Source organism: Terrapene carolina, unplaced genomic scaffold (genome assembly GCF_002925995.2).
Source record: "Terrapene carolina triunguis isolate 2854851 unplaced genomic scaffold, T_m_triunguis-2.0 Scaffold66, whole genome shotgun sequence".
Taxonomy (NCBI): Eukaryota; Metazoa; Chordata; order Testudines; family Emydidae; genus Terrapene; species Terrapene triunguis.
Window position 1 is genome coordinate 57,438,656 of NW_020664417.1, and position 15,039 is coordinate 57,453,694.

The window sequence follows — 15,039 nt, forward strand, 5'->3', positions numbered from 1 at the left end:
TGTCTTATAGCTGTTGTGGGTGAGGGGACATCATGATATTGAAGAACACTTTGAAAAGCAGAGGAATATAAAGGAATGAATAATAGGGGCCTAAGAACTGCACTCGATGTACATTAAGTTTAAAAAAATAAGAATGTGAGAAAGGATATTAGCTATTTTACATTGGCTACTGATAGAGAAGTTTGTACTTATTTTCAGTTACTGCACAATGAGGATATACAGATTACACCATCCAGTTTACTAGCTAATATAGCAGCTGTTTTAAACTTCTTATTACAAATGGGGAGCTACTACTGAAATATTTGCTTCTCCATATAAATTGGAGGACTGACCTCTGATCTCCAGTTTCATGTCATTTCTGGCAATCTGCCCTCTTCTGGTGGAGGTTCTGCAAAACTCATGACCTCAAAGTCAAGGAGTGGGAAAGACTTTGATCAAGCAGGAATAGGGGTTGTGGCTCCTTTAAGGGGTCCTTCCCTCCTTCATGTTGAGAGAGGTGCCATCACCTGAGCTAGGGGCTGATGTAAGCCATTGTTAACTATCTGGGAACCTGGCTGAGGATGAGGGGGGAGTCTGCCCAGGTAATTGCTGGCTTCTCCTGGTGGCAGATGTCCATTGTAGATAGTCGTTACATAGGGAATCTGGTTGTCTGATAAAACAAAGTTGGAAGCTGACTTACAGGAAGGCATCCTCTAAAGAAGCTGGGGAATGGGATTGAAGCTCTTAACATCTGGTACAAAAAGGAGATACTCCCCTTTTCCCCAGCCCTTTAGCCCTTAGATGAGGGGAGAGTGGTGAGGTTCCAGCAATGGGCTGGGATGAGGGGTGGAGGGCTAGCAGCAGTTCTCCCAAATAGGTGGAAATGAGTGAGAAAAGAATCATGACCTGGACTGTACAAGATAATTCCCAGATGAATTAAGTAATAAAGTTGCGGCCTGCTTAACCTACATCAATCCTGTGTGTCCAAGATCCTGATGTTGCAGCCAAACGTATAAGGCAAGGTTTTGTCATTCCTAAGTACAATACCATGCTCCATACTGTGTATGTTTAGGAACAACATTAGAAAGAGAATGGATGACAAAACTGTCAATTTTATTGCTATTATAGAAATAAAATTAACTGTATTAAAGTCCCTTACACCTGTAAGAATCCAAAGCCCTCTATAAGTGACCTGGGCCTTTGTTCCTACAAATAGTCATACGTCCACTTGTGTAATTTTACTCAGTGTAAGTAGTTAAATTATAGCCAAGTGAATACATTTAAACATAAGCGTTTGTAGGATCGGGGCCTTTATATTCAGAAAAACATGACTTGTCACTGAAGTGTAGCCATTAACCACTTGGGTGGAAATCACCATCTACCTGCCAGCATGCACCAATGACACACAGCAGTGTAGGTTGAGAAGTAGTATCTCCATGAGAAAGTTCTATGGACAAATTAGGAGGAGTTTGGTTGCACTGTCAGCACATTGGAATACCTTTGTATAGGTTGGGTATAGCCATAACACTTAATAGTGTTTAAAAAAGATGAGCTCTCTAGATGGTGCAAAAATAAACTAAGTCCCTTGTTACAGTCAAACTCTTGTTGCCTTTTTTCCAGCTGCAACTGTGGAGAGCTTAAAAGAGAACTCTGCTTCTTGACATCCTTTACATGTGTGGAGGAAAAAATAGTCTAAGGCCTAAACTTTGGTCAAGTGAACTGTATGTAGGGTCAGATGAACTGTATCTGTGGCTGGAGGAAGGAGAAAAGGGTGGGGGGAAGTAAAAGGAGAAGGGTAGACAGAAATCATAAAAGCAGAACTAACTGTAGACATTATAAAAGTAGAATTAACCTTTGTAACAGATTATGATTAATAGATGTCAGGTGACAGAGCAAGAAACCGCAAGGGGCAAAACTAAGAAAAACAGGAAAACTTGTTTTGCTTTATTCCTTATATGGATGTAAAACTTTAAGGAAGTATATGTAATTTTTGTGGTTTTATCCTATATAATCTCTCGCATTTTATCTGTCAGGGGGGTTCGGCTGTGTTGGCTGACTCCCCCATGCATGCATGTTTGATTGTCAATAAAGGAGCCTCAGGCTGTCTGAACCAAAATCAACAGTGTGGACAATTTTCCACAACACATGTTGAGGTCATTGCATACTGAATGCTCTCTGACTCAGAGATGGCCTGCTAGCTTTCTTGCCCATTCTGAAAGAGGATTCTTCCTTTGAAGATTTCACAGAATTCCAAGACATGAAGCATGACTCATTTTATGCCTCAAAAATTTCAATTAGGCAGCACCTTGCTACTTAATGATGAGTTGCACCCTTGCCGCTACAGTTCACCACTCCTCCCTGTTGATGTCTTGCATTTGTAGATGCCATATGCCTGATGTTGTGACCCTTTTCAGTTTGACATCTGGTTGTCTTATAGCAAGTAACACAATAATTATCCATGGGTACTATCCCAATTTGTGAATTTCAAACAGACTTTTTGATAGTTTTAAAGCTAGTGACAAATCAAAAAGATTTATTGCAGCTCAGCTCTTCCTTTTCCTTGTTTATAGCAGAAAGATCGATCCTTAAGAAGTCTGAATTGTTACTGTACATGCTCTGAAGCCTTCTGAAGTGGTAGAAAGCTATCCATTATAGATTAGTTACCAAGCAATTCAGAAAGGGATAGCTATTTCTGGAAGGAATGGAAGCTGCATCTCCTTTCTTATTTTCATATTTTTAAAGAGAATGGGCAGGTGCTTGGCTTTTCTTAAGTCCCCTTTGCAGCAAGAAAGCGGCACAAGGGGATTTAAAGCTGTCTTAAGGCAACAGCTGAGGATTCTTTTTTTAAAGGGCTACATCTGCTCCCTGGCTCCTCACAGCACAGGTGTGTTCCAGGGTGAGCTGGGTGTATGTCAGGGAAAAGTCAGGGTGCAGTGCACTACAGTGATATTCTGGGCAGCACAGGGACTTCTTGGGAACAGCCAGCCACAGGAAAGGTAGCATAAAGCCACGTATGTGCAGTATGTATCCACGCAGCACTCAACAACTGGGGATCTAGATCACTTTGCAAACTTTGCATGCAAAGTAGCCATTTAGGTTTTTAGCTGTGATACCCTTTGGTTTATTACTCCAGTGTAAATTACCTTAGCCTATTGAAATGTTGATCTAATATTTGAAAGGGCATAGGATTAAAAAATTCTCTGTTGCACACTTCCCCCTCTTGCTATTTACTTATTTACAACTTTGGGGCCTTCCAGGAACCTAAATCGGTTATTAATATTCAGCTGCAGCTACTCGAACCATGTAAAACTCTCATCTAACAAAGTAAGGCTTGCATGAATTTATTGTGTAGTATAGTGTAACCCTAGGACTATAAACCTGAATAACCATAACCTTCAATTTAAAAATATCATTACCTAAGATTTATTGGCATGAAAAATAGTAGATAATGTGTATTACTGATTTACCTAAAAACATACATATCAACGTTGGAATTGATGGTGAAAATTTTGCATATAACATTCAACATTTGTATGTGGAGGGAGGTGACCGGAAGAGAGAAAAAGTATTGGTTTTATGGTCCAAATGGAGAGTTCTTCTTTGAGTAGATTCAGCTGTATATTCAACTTAGGTGTGTGCACATCCAGTGCACTGGAGCCAGAGAACTTTGCCTAGCAGTACTGATAATTTTAGCCCCTCCCCGGCTATGGAAGAGCAGCAGCTCCCAACTCCCTCAGTTCCTTCTTACCCTGCCCTGTTTCCCCCTCTTCCCCCCCCCCCCCCGTGGCTACAACTAGAGCTCTGTTTGGTGTTTTCACCTCACACTTTCATTCTTGCAGATCAATTGCAACTGAATTACTAATGTGTTAGGATGTTACATTTTTAATACTGTGCATCAGTCACCTAGGGTTTTATATGTTAGCGGGGAAGGAATGTTAATTCTCTAGGATGAAAATGTCTGTAAGACTGATATGATACAAGTGTTTCTATAGTTTTTCCATTTTATGTGCTACACAATTACATATTCATAAGGAGATTGTGGGAGTTGCTTTGTAAAATAGGAACATTGTTGCAGTCTTAACTATCACATTAATGGTTTTACTGTAGTAATGAGTTAGGCATTGGGTTTTCTTTTATCTTGCACATACTAACTCACAATTCAAGAGGGCATCTCTAGGCTTATGATTGTTTGTTTGTTTTTAAAAGCATCAGAACAGGAGCTGCGAGGGGTTCAGCAGTGTCAATGTACATACTACATCCCAAACTTGGGTGGTGAAACTCCTTTGTCTCTGCAGTCTTCCCCCCGCAAACAAAACTGACTGTATGCAAAGGTTTTTATTGGACCAGTGCACTTGTAGTTTTGTTATATGATGGTTCTAACTTAGATTAGCCTCAATACCAACAAAATACTTTATTTATATTATCTATGTTGTCCTCTGTGGAATTCTATATTTAGAACAGCAGCCTTACCATTATAGTATTAGGAGACACATTTGCTATAGCCTAGTATTGCAAAGAAATGCTAATAATGATATTAAGAAATCATTTGACTTGTATAATTGTAATATTATTGCTGATAGAAGACTGCTATATTATAATTCAAATTACGGTTCTTTAAACCCATTTTCTCTGCCTTACTTAGAGAATCATATTCAAGCTGTTTTGCTGCTTGTAATATACTTTAATGAAATAATATTTAACAATTTTTCCCTCTTCAACTGTCACTTTAAACCAAGGGATATTGTATTGTATTGTACATCCTGTTCATTGACCTCTTCAGTGCTAGATGTTAAGAGGCTGTTACTGTAGTGCTCAGTGTATTCAATTCGAAAGGGCCAATCTGAAACTTTATATTTTTTAAAATTTACTCAATTTTTAAAACTTCTTCCTGCTTATTACAGATATGCTGAATAAATTCACCCCAAAAGAAATATCCATTGACATAACACACAAACTCAAAAGCAATCTCGACACGTGACCTTATATAGCCCAAAGAATGTCCCAGACTGGAATAGTTCTGTATGAGGAAGAGCATGCCAGGCTAACTCCTGCTTACAAGAGCATTTCCTTTAGCTTCAGTAGGAACATTCAGGTGAGCGAGGCAAGTAGGATTTGGCCTATAGTCAGCCTTTTTGCAAACTACATTAATAATGCTAAGTAAACTCCAATTGTGTTAGTGAAACTAAAAGGATACTGCAAATCTAGAAGTCACAAATGTCGATTGCTTATCCAGCATTGTGCAGATGTCACTGTAAGTGCATTACCAAGTCACCCAACATACCAACAGTTTTCACAAAGGTATTTGTGAGTTCCTTTAGAGCATACATATCAGATTCAAGAGACCCATTTAAAACTGCTAACTGCTTTTTCAGTCTATGGGGTATGTGCACCTTGTACATATGATGCCACTTGGAGTCCTTTGCATCCAAAAGTAGTGGTTGTGTCGCTTATGGTAGTAAAATCCCCAATAACTGTCAGTAATTTCAAAACCGACCTTGTCTTATCAGACCTCTGGCTTCCAGGGTAGAAGAACATTTCACTTTACCTCCATTTAAAAAGTTCTAGCTGAGCATCAGAAGTTCAGCAAGTCAGAATCTGTGATTCCTTTTCAGCACTGTTTTGAATTAATTAAACCCAAGCAGAAGTAGTCCAACAGGCCAAGGACTGGAGATCATCTCTTCAGCAGCTCTTTGCTAACTTCACTGAACTCCAGATGTATTAATAGAGTTTAAGGCCGTGAGGAACCATTAGATAATTTGTGATGTACAGGAGGTCAGACTAGGCTTTACATTTTGACTAAAGCATATCATGCAGAAAGGCATCCACTACAGATTTGAAGACAGCAAGAGATGGAGAATCCACCACTTACATTGGTAGTTTGTTCCAGTATTTAATTGCCCACGCTGCTTAAAAAAAAATTGTGCCTAATTTCTAACTTGCCTGGGTTCAGCTTGTTCTTGTTATGCCTTTCTGTGCTAGATTTAAAGAACCTTTTAATACCTGGTATTTTCTCCCTATGAATGTACTTATACACTGTGATCCATTCATCTGTGTCTTCTTTTTGATAAACTAAACAGACATTTTCTTCAGCGAACAGGGGCTGCTAACAGGGAGTTTCGCAAGGGAGTTTTGGAAGGGGAGCGGGAGTCCCTTGCCGGTTCTATCTGTTTCCCTTTATTCCCCTTAAAACCTATAACCCAAACTACATTCAAAACTTCTTGCTTAAACAACCCTTTCATTAACTAGGAGACAATGCAGGCAGAAGCCCAGCTGCAGAGTGGGGGCTATCCAGTTTATTGCATTGAGTGCAGCATGTATGATTACCTGCCCTGTGGGCGGGTGGCGTATGTGTGCATTTGGTGCGAGGAGCTCCTGGCCCTCAGAGACCACGTACGGACTTTGGAGGCTAGGGTAGTGGAACTGGAGGAGCTAAGGGAGGCAGAGAGGTATGTTGATGAGGCTTTCCGGGACACTGTAGAATTGTCCCACTTCCGGTCAGACAGCCCCTGTGCTGTTGAGGAGGATGAAAGGCCCAGGGAAGCAGAGCAGTCAGTGGGAGCAGAGGGAAACCTTCCCATAGTTGGGACCCTCCTTCCAGATGGTGCTGGGGTTGCCTCTTGCACTGAGGGTACCTCTCCGGGGGAGGGAACTCCAGTTGCTAGGAAAAGGCAGGTGTTAGTAATGGGAGATTCGATTATTAGAAACGTAGATTGCTGGGTTTGTGATGACCGGGAGAACCATATGGTGACTTGCCTGCCTGGTGCGAAGGTTGCGGATCTCTCGAGGCATCTAGACAGACTTATGTGTAGTGCTGGGGAGGAGCCGGTGGTCGTGGTACATGTAGGTACCAATGACATAGGGAAGGGTAGGAGAGATGTCCTGGAGGCCAAATTTAGGCTGCTAGGGAAGAGACTGAAATCCAGGACCTCTATGGTGGCATTCTCAGAAATGCTCCCAGTTCCACGCACAGGGCCAGTTAGGCAGACAGAGCTTCAGAGTCTCGATGCATGGATGAGACGATGCTGTTGAGAGGAGGGGTTTACATTCATTAGGAACTGGGGAAACTTTTGGGATGGGGGGAACCTATACAGGAGAGAGAGGCTCCACCTAAATCAAAGTGGAATCAGACTGCTGGCACTAAACATTAAAAAGGTTGTAGAGCAGTTTTTAAACTAGGAGATGGGGGGGGGAAAGCCGACTGCTGCAGAGGAGCATGTGGATCGGACAGAGACTTCTTTTAGGGGAGAGTCTAATGATAGCGAATCTCCAGGTTATAGTCAGGAGCAGAGGATGGAAGAGGATAATGTAAGGGCCAGATCAGATGATAAACATTCACATAAAAAAGAATCTGACACATCAGAAAAGGGCAGACAAATAAACAGTGACAAGTTTTTAAAGTGCTTGTACACAAATGCTAGAAGTCTAAATAATAAGATGGGTGAACTAGAGTGCCTTGTGATAAAGGAGGATATAGTTATATAAAGGCATCACAGAAACCTGGTGGACTGAGAGCAATCAATGGGACACAATCATTCTGGGGTACAAAATATATCGGAAGGACAGAACAGGTCGTTCGCGGGGGGGCGGGGGGAGTGGCACTATATGTGAAAGAAAATGTAGAATCAAATGAAGTAAAAATCTTAAGTGAATCCACATGTTCCATAGAATCTCTGTGGATAGAAATGTCATGCTCTAATAAGAATATAACATTAGGGATCTATTATAGACCACTGACCAGGACAGTGATAGTGATGATGAAATGTTAAGGGAAATTAAAGAGGCTATCAAAATTAAGAACTCAATAATAGTGGGGGATTTCAATTATCCCCATATTGACTGGGAACATTTCACTTCAGGACGAAATGCAGAGATAAAATTTCTTGATACTTTAAATGACTGCTTCATGGAGCAGCTGGTACAGGAACCCACAAGGGGAGAGGCAACTCTAGATTTAGTCCTGAGTGGAGCGCAGGAGCTGGTCCAAGAGGTAACTATAACAGGACCTCTTGGAAATAGTGACCATAATACAATAGCATTCAACATCCCTGTGGTGGGAAGAACATCTCAACAGCCCAACACTGTGGCATTTCATTTCAAAAGGGGGAACTATGCAAAAATGAGGGGGTTAGTTAAACAGAAGTTAAAAAGTACAGTGACTAAAGTGAAATCCCTGCAAGTTGCATGGGCGCTTTTTAAAGACACCATAATAGAGGCCCAACTTCAATGTATACCCCAAATTTAAAAAGAGCCACCGTGGCTTAACAACCATGTAAAAGAAGCAGTGAGAGATAAAAAGACTTCCTTTAAAAAGTGGAAGTCAAATCCTAGTGAGGCAAATGGAAAGGAGCATAAACACTGCCAAATTAAGTGCAAGAATGTAATAAGAAAAGCCAAAGAGGAGTTTGAAGAACGGCTAGCCAAAAACTCCAAAGGTAATAACAAAATGGTTTTTAAGTACATCAGAAGCAGGAAGCCTGCTAAACAACCAGTGGGGCCCCTTGATGATCGAGATACAAAAGGAGCACTTAACGACAATAAAGTCATTGCGGAGAAACTAAATGGATTCTTTGCTTCAGTCTTCACGGCTGAGGATGTTAGGGAGATTCCCAAACCTGAGCCAGCTTTTGTAGGTGACAAATCTGAGGAACTGTCACAGATTGCAGTGTCACTAGAGGAGGTTTTGGAATTAATTGATAAACTTAACAGTAACAAGTCACCGGGACCAGATGGCATTCACCCAAGAGTTCTGAAAGAACTCAAATGTGAAGATGCAGAACTATTAACTAAGGTTTGTAACCTGTCCTTTAAATCGGCTTCTGTACCCAATGACTGGAAGTTAGCTAATGTAACACCAATATTTAAAAAGGGCTCTAGAGGTGATCCCAGCAATTACAGACCGGTAAGTCTAACATCGGTACCGGGCAAATTATCGAAACAAAAGTTAAGAATAAAATTGTCAGACACATAGAAAAACATAAACTGTTGAGCAATAGTCAACATGGTTTCTGTAAAGGGAAATCATGTCTTACTAATCTATTAGAGTTCTTTGAAGGGGTCAACAAACATGTGGACAAGGGGGATCCAGTGGACATAGTGTACTTAGCAACAGAGGGTCCTGTGGCACCTTTAAGACTAACAGACCCTCTGTTGCTTTTTACAGATTCAGACTAACACGGCTACCCCTCTGATAGTGTACTTAGATTTCCAGAAAGCCTTTGACAAGGTCCCTCACCAAAGGCTCTTACGTAAATTAAGCTGTCATGGGATAAAAGGGAAGGTCCTTTAATGGATTGAGAACTGGTTAAAAGACAGGGAACAAAGGGTAGGAATTAATGGTAAATTCTCAGAATGGAGAGGGTAACTAGTGGTGTTCCCCAAGGGTCAGTCCTCGGACCAATCCTATTCAACTTATTCATAAATGATCTGGAGAAAGGGGTAAACAGTGAAGTGGCAAAGTTTGCAGATGATACTAAACTGCTCAAGATAGTTAAGACCAAAGCAGACTGTGATGAACTTCAAAAAGATCTCACAAAACTAAGTGATTGGGCAACAAAATGGCAAATGAAATTTAATGTGGATAAATGTAAAGTAATGCACATTGGAAAAAATAACCCCAACTATACATACAATATGATGGGGGCTAATTTAGCTACAACAAGTCAGGAAAAAGATCTTGGAGTCATTGTGGATAGTTCTCTGAAGATGTCCACGCAGTGTGCAGAGGCAGTCAAAAAAGCAAACAGGATGTTAGGAATCATTAAAAAGGGGATAGAGAATAAGACGGAGAATATATTATTGCCCTTATTTAAATCGATGGTACGCCCACATCTCGAATACTGCGTACAGATGTGGTCTCCTCATCTCAAAACAGATATACTGGCACTAGAAAAGGTTCAGAAAAGGGCAACTAAAATGATTAGGGGTTTGGAACGGGTCCCTATGAGGAGAGATTAAAGAGGCTAGGACTCTTCAGCTTGGAAAAGAGGAGACTAACGGGGGATATGATAGAGGTATATAAAATCATGAGTGATGTGGAGAAAGTGGATAAGGAAAAGTTATTTACTTATTCCCATAATACAAGAACTAGGGGTCACCAAATGAAATTAATAGGCAGCAGGTTTAAAACAAATACAAGGAAGTTCTTCTTCACGCAGCGCACAGTCAACTTTTGGAACTCCTTACCTGAGGAGGTTGTGAAGGCTAGGACTGTAACAGTGTTTAAAAGAGAACTGGATAAATTCATGGTGGTTAAGTCCATTAATGGCTATTAGCCAGGATGGGTAAGGAATGGTGTCCCTAGCCTCTGTTTGTCAGAGGGTGGAGATGGATGGCAGGAGAGAGATCACTTGATCATTGCCTGTTAGGTCCACTCCCTCTGGGGCACCTGGCATTGGCCACTGTCGGTAGACACGATACTGGGCTAGATGGACCTTTGGTCTGACCCGGTACGGCCATTCTTATGTTCAGCCTTTAAATAATTTTGGTGGCTCTTTTCTGAACCTTTTTGATAAACTAAACAGGCATTTTCTCCTTCCTTCACATAATTTTTATGGCTCTTTTCTGAACCTTCTCCAATTTCTCAACCTCTTTAAAAAAAAGTCAACACTGGAACTGTACGCTGTATTCTAGTATAAGCCGCACTAATGTTGTATACAGCTCCGGGAGGGGGGGTCATGGACAGGAGTAAGGGGGCCTAGGCTGGGACCACGGCCAGGATCTTGGGTGTGGGGCCAGCAGCCGAGGCCAGGAGCAGAGCTGGGTGGTGCTCCCCCCCCTGCCCCCGGAAGGGGGGGCTGGTCTGGGGCCCAGCTGCACCTCCCCCAATGATACTCAGCACTCCCTTTAGGGGGGTATGCCCCACAAATTGAAGACTTCTGTCCTAGTGGATGGAATCCCACTAGAAACATCCCAATTCAATGGTGGGTCCTCATCTGACAACTTTTGTGAGATCTGTTGGTCAGCTAGTTCTTAATCCATTTAACATTTTCCATTGTTACTATATAGGGCTAATTTTTAATCAGAATGGTGTGTGGTACCAAGTCAAATGCCTTTCACAAGGCTAAGTATTCACAGCAGTTACATGGAAGTCCTAGGATAGATTTTGAAATATTCATGTTCTAAGATCCCACCTTTTCTCTCTATCTACATAACTAAAATTCTGGCCCAGGCTCTCCTCTCACATTGACTGCTGCGATCTCCTCCTTTCTGGTCTTGGAAAATGTCATCTTGCTCTTAAATCCATTCAAAATGCTGCTGCAAAAATCATCTTCTTGGTTTCTTGCTTTGACCACATCCATCAAAGCACTTTACAAAGAAGACAAATACGCATCTGCCATGAAGGTCTGTGCTTAGAGGCACTGCAAATCTTTTAACTTTATGTAAAAGTTAATGTAGTGCCTGTGAAAAGTGAGTTCCCCAGCCTGGGAATCTTCTATATATCAATAAAACCGCCGGGGAATTGGCAGGAGAATATGCACATCAATATGCCCCACCATAAAATGCCATTTTTAATAACAGCAGCCCAGGAAGGAGAAGAATAAGTACTTCAGTTTCCATGAATATTTAATCTTGAACTTCTTTCAATTGCAGCTAATCACAAATGTGGTTCCTGTGATGCAATAGGTAATGACATCCACCCCCTAGGAACTTGGCTTCATCTGCTGACTCATTTAATGTACGGTGTAGAATAGATACCACAATTTTCAGATGCTACCAACTTTAGTTTTATTCAGGAGCTGGATTTGTGCCACTGACTAAGAGCAAACAAGCTCTCTATCCCATTGCTAATTCTCTGAGCCATGCAGGATCACTATAGTTTAAATAGCAGGCTAGCAATTTAAAACTGACTTTGGAAAGAAGGCAGATGGGCACAGGCTTGCAAATAATGCGGTTTCATGAGGATAAGAGAATAGTGAGATTTAGTTGGCAATTGATTGGACTAGATGACTTTGAACAGGGGGTTGGACTAGATGATTTCCTGAGGTCCCTTCCAACCCTAATATTCTACGATTCTATGATTCTATGAATAATAGTGCTCTCCAATTGTGCAAGACAATTTTGGCAGTTAACTTCTCGTGGAAATGGAAAAATTCCTCAGTAATTGATTGTACGTTTCCTTCAGCATTTTAGGATAAAATGTCAAAATAGCCAGTAATGTTGGTGCTTCCAGCTTGCTGAATAGTGAAAAATAAACCAAATTAGGTTCAAATTAAGAGTCAAGAGTTTTTGCTCTTAATGGAACTAGCTGAAGTCGATAACTCAATAACATGAGTTAAAGTGAAATACAATTTATTAAGATTATTCATATTGTATTCCAAATAACCCAGGTGTAACTACTTACAAGGTTTCAGATTTTCTATGCTCGGATTAACTCCATGGCTAATTAGTTTTCCAAAACTTAGTTTCTCCCAATGAGTTTGTATTTTTTGGTCCTGTCACAGGGTTCAGTAGGCAATCCAGACCACTGAGGGGTTGAGTCACCACCTGCCCTGCAACCCAGGGTGCTGCAAATGCCTTGGTTCTGTAATTCCCTGCCTCGAACATTCACAGTCAGCAACAAGCATGCAGGTCACCTGAGTGTCTGTCTGCTATGCTGTCAGCCCTGGTTCAGCAGCTGAACCGCAGCAGTCTGTCTACAGCCTCATAGCCCCACTCTGGCTTCCACCAGACTTGGTTACAACTAGCAAGGTGACCCTAACATACTCCCAGTCCCAAGTTTCCCCAAAACCATGTGCTTTAGAATGTCCAGCCCTCTCCTGAACAGTTCAGTGAGATAATAAGGTGCATTTATTCCTCTAAAGACACAAAAGCACATCACAGCTTATTAACTTAACTGGGGTAAATATACCCTTCCCATCAAACACAGCACTGAACTGGTTTATAGTAAAAATAAAACAAATGTATTAACAATAGGATATAGGTTAAGTGATGCCAAGTAAAAAAGCAATAGTTAGAAAGGGTTACAAGCAAATAAAAGTGAAAACATGCATCTAAAAGTCTAAAACTTCATCTAGCAAGGTACAGGCTTTGTTCACGATGGTTCTTCTCACCACTCTTCCTCCTTCCCAGCCATGGCTGACTCTCCTTCTGTCAAGACTTCCCACAGAAGCACAAGGGGCTGGATTCCCTTGTCTTCCTGAGTGAAAGATCTTTGCCTAAGCTGGTTTCTCATCTACATTCAGTTTCCAGAGACTTCAACTCTCTCCCCTTGGTTGAAGAACCCATCTTTTTCAGCTTGCAAGAGATCTGGCCTCTTGTGTCTATCTAAACGTTTGCAAGGTATTTGTTGTATAGTAAAACCAAGACCGGGGTAGTCAATTATTTTTTGTCGAGGTCCAAATTTCTTGGTTGAGGTATAGTCAAGGTTCAGATTCTAGAGAAAATAATAATAAATGATAAGTAAATAAAAAGATGTTGGGGTCCGTTCAAAAGTGTCTGACAGTACGGACATGGTCCGTGGTCTGCCTCTTGACTACCCCGACCCAGACCAAGCTTCTCTCACCTGCTAGGTACAGATGTCATGCTGTCTACTCCTGCACTTGTTAGCTTGATAGCTTTATTTACCAGATATGTAAACATGGACCTTCATTGTCTCTGCCTGAAGACTGAGCTGGTCAGAGAACAAATACACATTCCTTTGTCTAAAGCACACTGTGCTTATACATTTCTTGACAAACACATTTTAAGGAACATTGGGAACCATTAATAACAACTCTCTGAGTACGGTTATCCAGCCAGTTATGCACCCACCTTATAGTAGCCCCATCTAAATTGTATTTGCCTAGTTATCGATAAGAATATCATGCGAGACCATATCAAATGCCTTACTAAAGTCTAGGTATACCACATCCACAGCTTCTCCCTTATCCACAAGACTCATTATCCTATCAAAGAAAGCTATCAGATTGGTTTGACATGATTTGTTCTTTACAAATCCATGCTGGCTGTTCCCTATCACCTTACCACCTTCCAAGTGTTTGCAGATGATTTTCTTAATTACTTGCTCCATTATCTTCCCTGGCACAGAAGTTAAACTAACTGGTCTGCAGTTTCCTGGGTTGTTTTTATTTCCCTTTTTATAGATGGGCACTATATTTGCCCTTTTCCAGTCTTCTGGAATCTCTCCCATCTCCTATGATTTTCCAAAGATAATAGCTAGAGGCTCAGATACCTCCTCTATTAGTTCAAGGAAACAATACTTTCAATGTTCTCTGTAAACAATCAGGATTGCACACAAGAAGTACCTTACAGTACACAATATCAATGTCTCCTAACTGAAACAAGGCTTCAAATATTGGATAACTGCTCAGGCCAGAAGGGATAACAAAACACTATAAAGGGATTAAATGTCCAAACCAAGCCCTTGTTTTTCCTGTCAGAGGTACACATTCATGTTTTGGTCCCTGTGAATAGTGATGGTCTGGCTTGGCAGTGGGTAGGGGAAAATGAGGTTGCCAAACATAACTCAAAGTTGAACTAACAAGGAATACACACACAAATGCAGATAAATACGGGTCTAGTTTGGTTTGTAAGGCAACAAGCAACAGGCTCAAATTTTAAAATGAGGCAGAAATTGAAACCTTGTTCATCCAACCAGCTCCAGTATTTGGTTTGGAAGCTTCAAGAGGCTGGTTCATCAGAGTCTGCATAGCTGCTGCACACCTTGATAACCATAGCTCTTGGCAGTCAAGTGTTCTCTGGAGTTACTTATTTCTCGCCTTACAATTGCTCAGTAATTCTGTATTACTTTAAAATGGAAATCTTGCCCGAGATAAAAGGATTAGCAAGCATCTGCTGATTATTTTGGGGCAGTTCAAATAGAGATCCATGATATTTCTAGAGCTGTTGATTCCCAAAGAATGTGTAGTTGCATTAATTTAAAACCTCATAGAAGAAGTAATTTGAGATTTCAAATGTGGCCATGTAGTGAGAATGCAGTATTTCAAAGTGATTGTTATTTCCCTGATAACTAGAGGGTAAAAATATTCTTAGGAGAAGATCAAGTTTTTTTCAGGATCTGTTGCATATAAAAGGACACCATCTATGTGTGAGCCCTGTGGC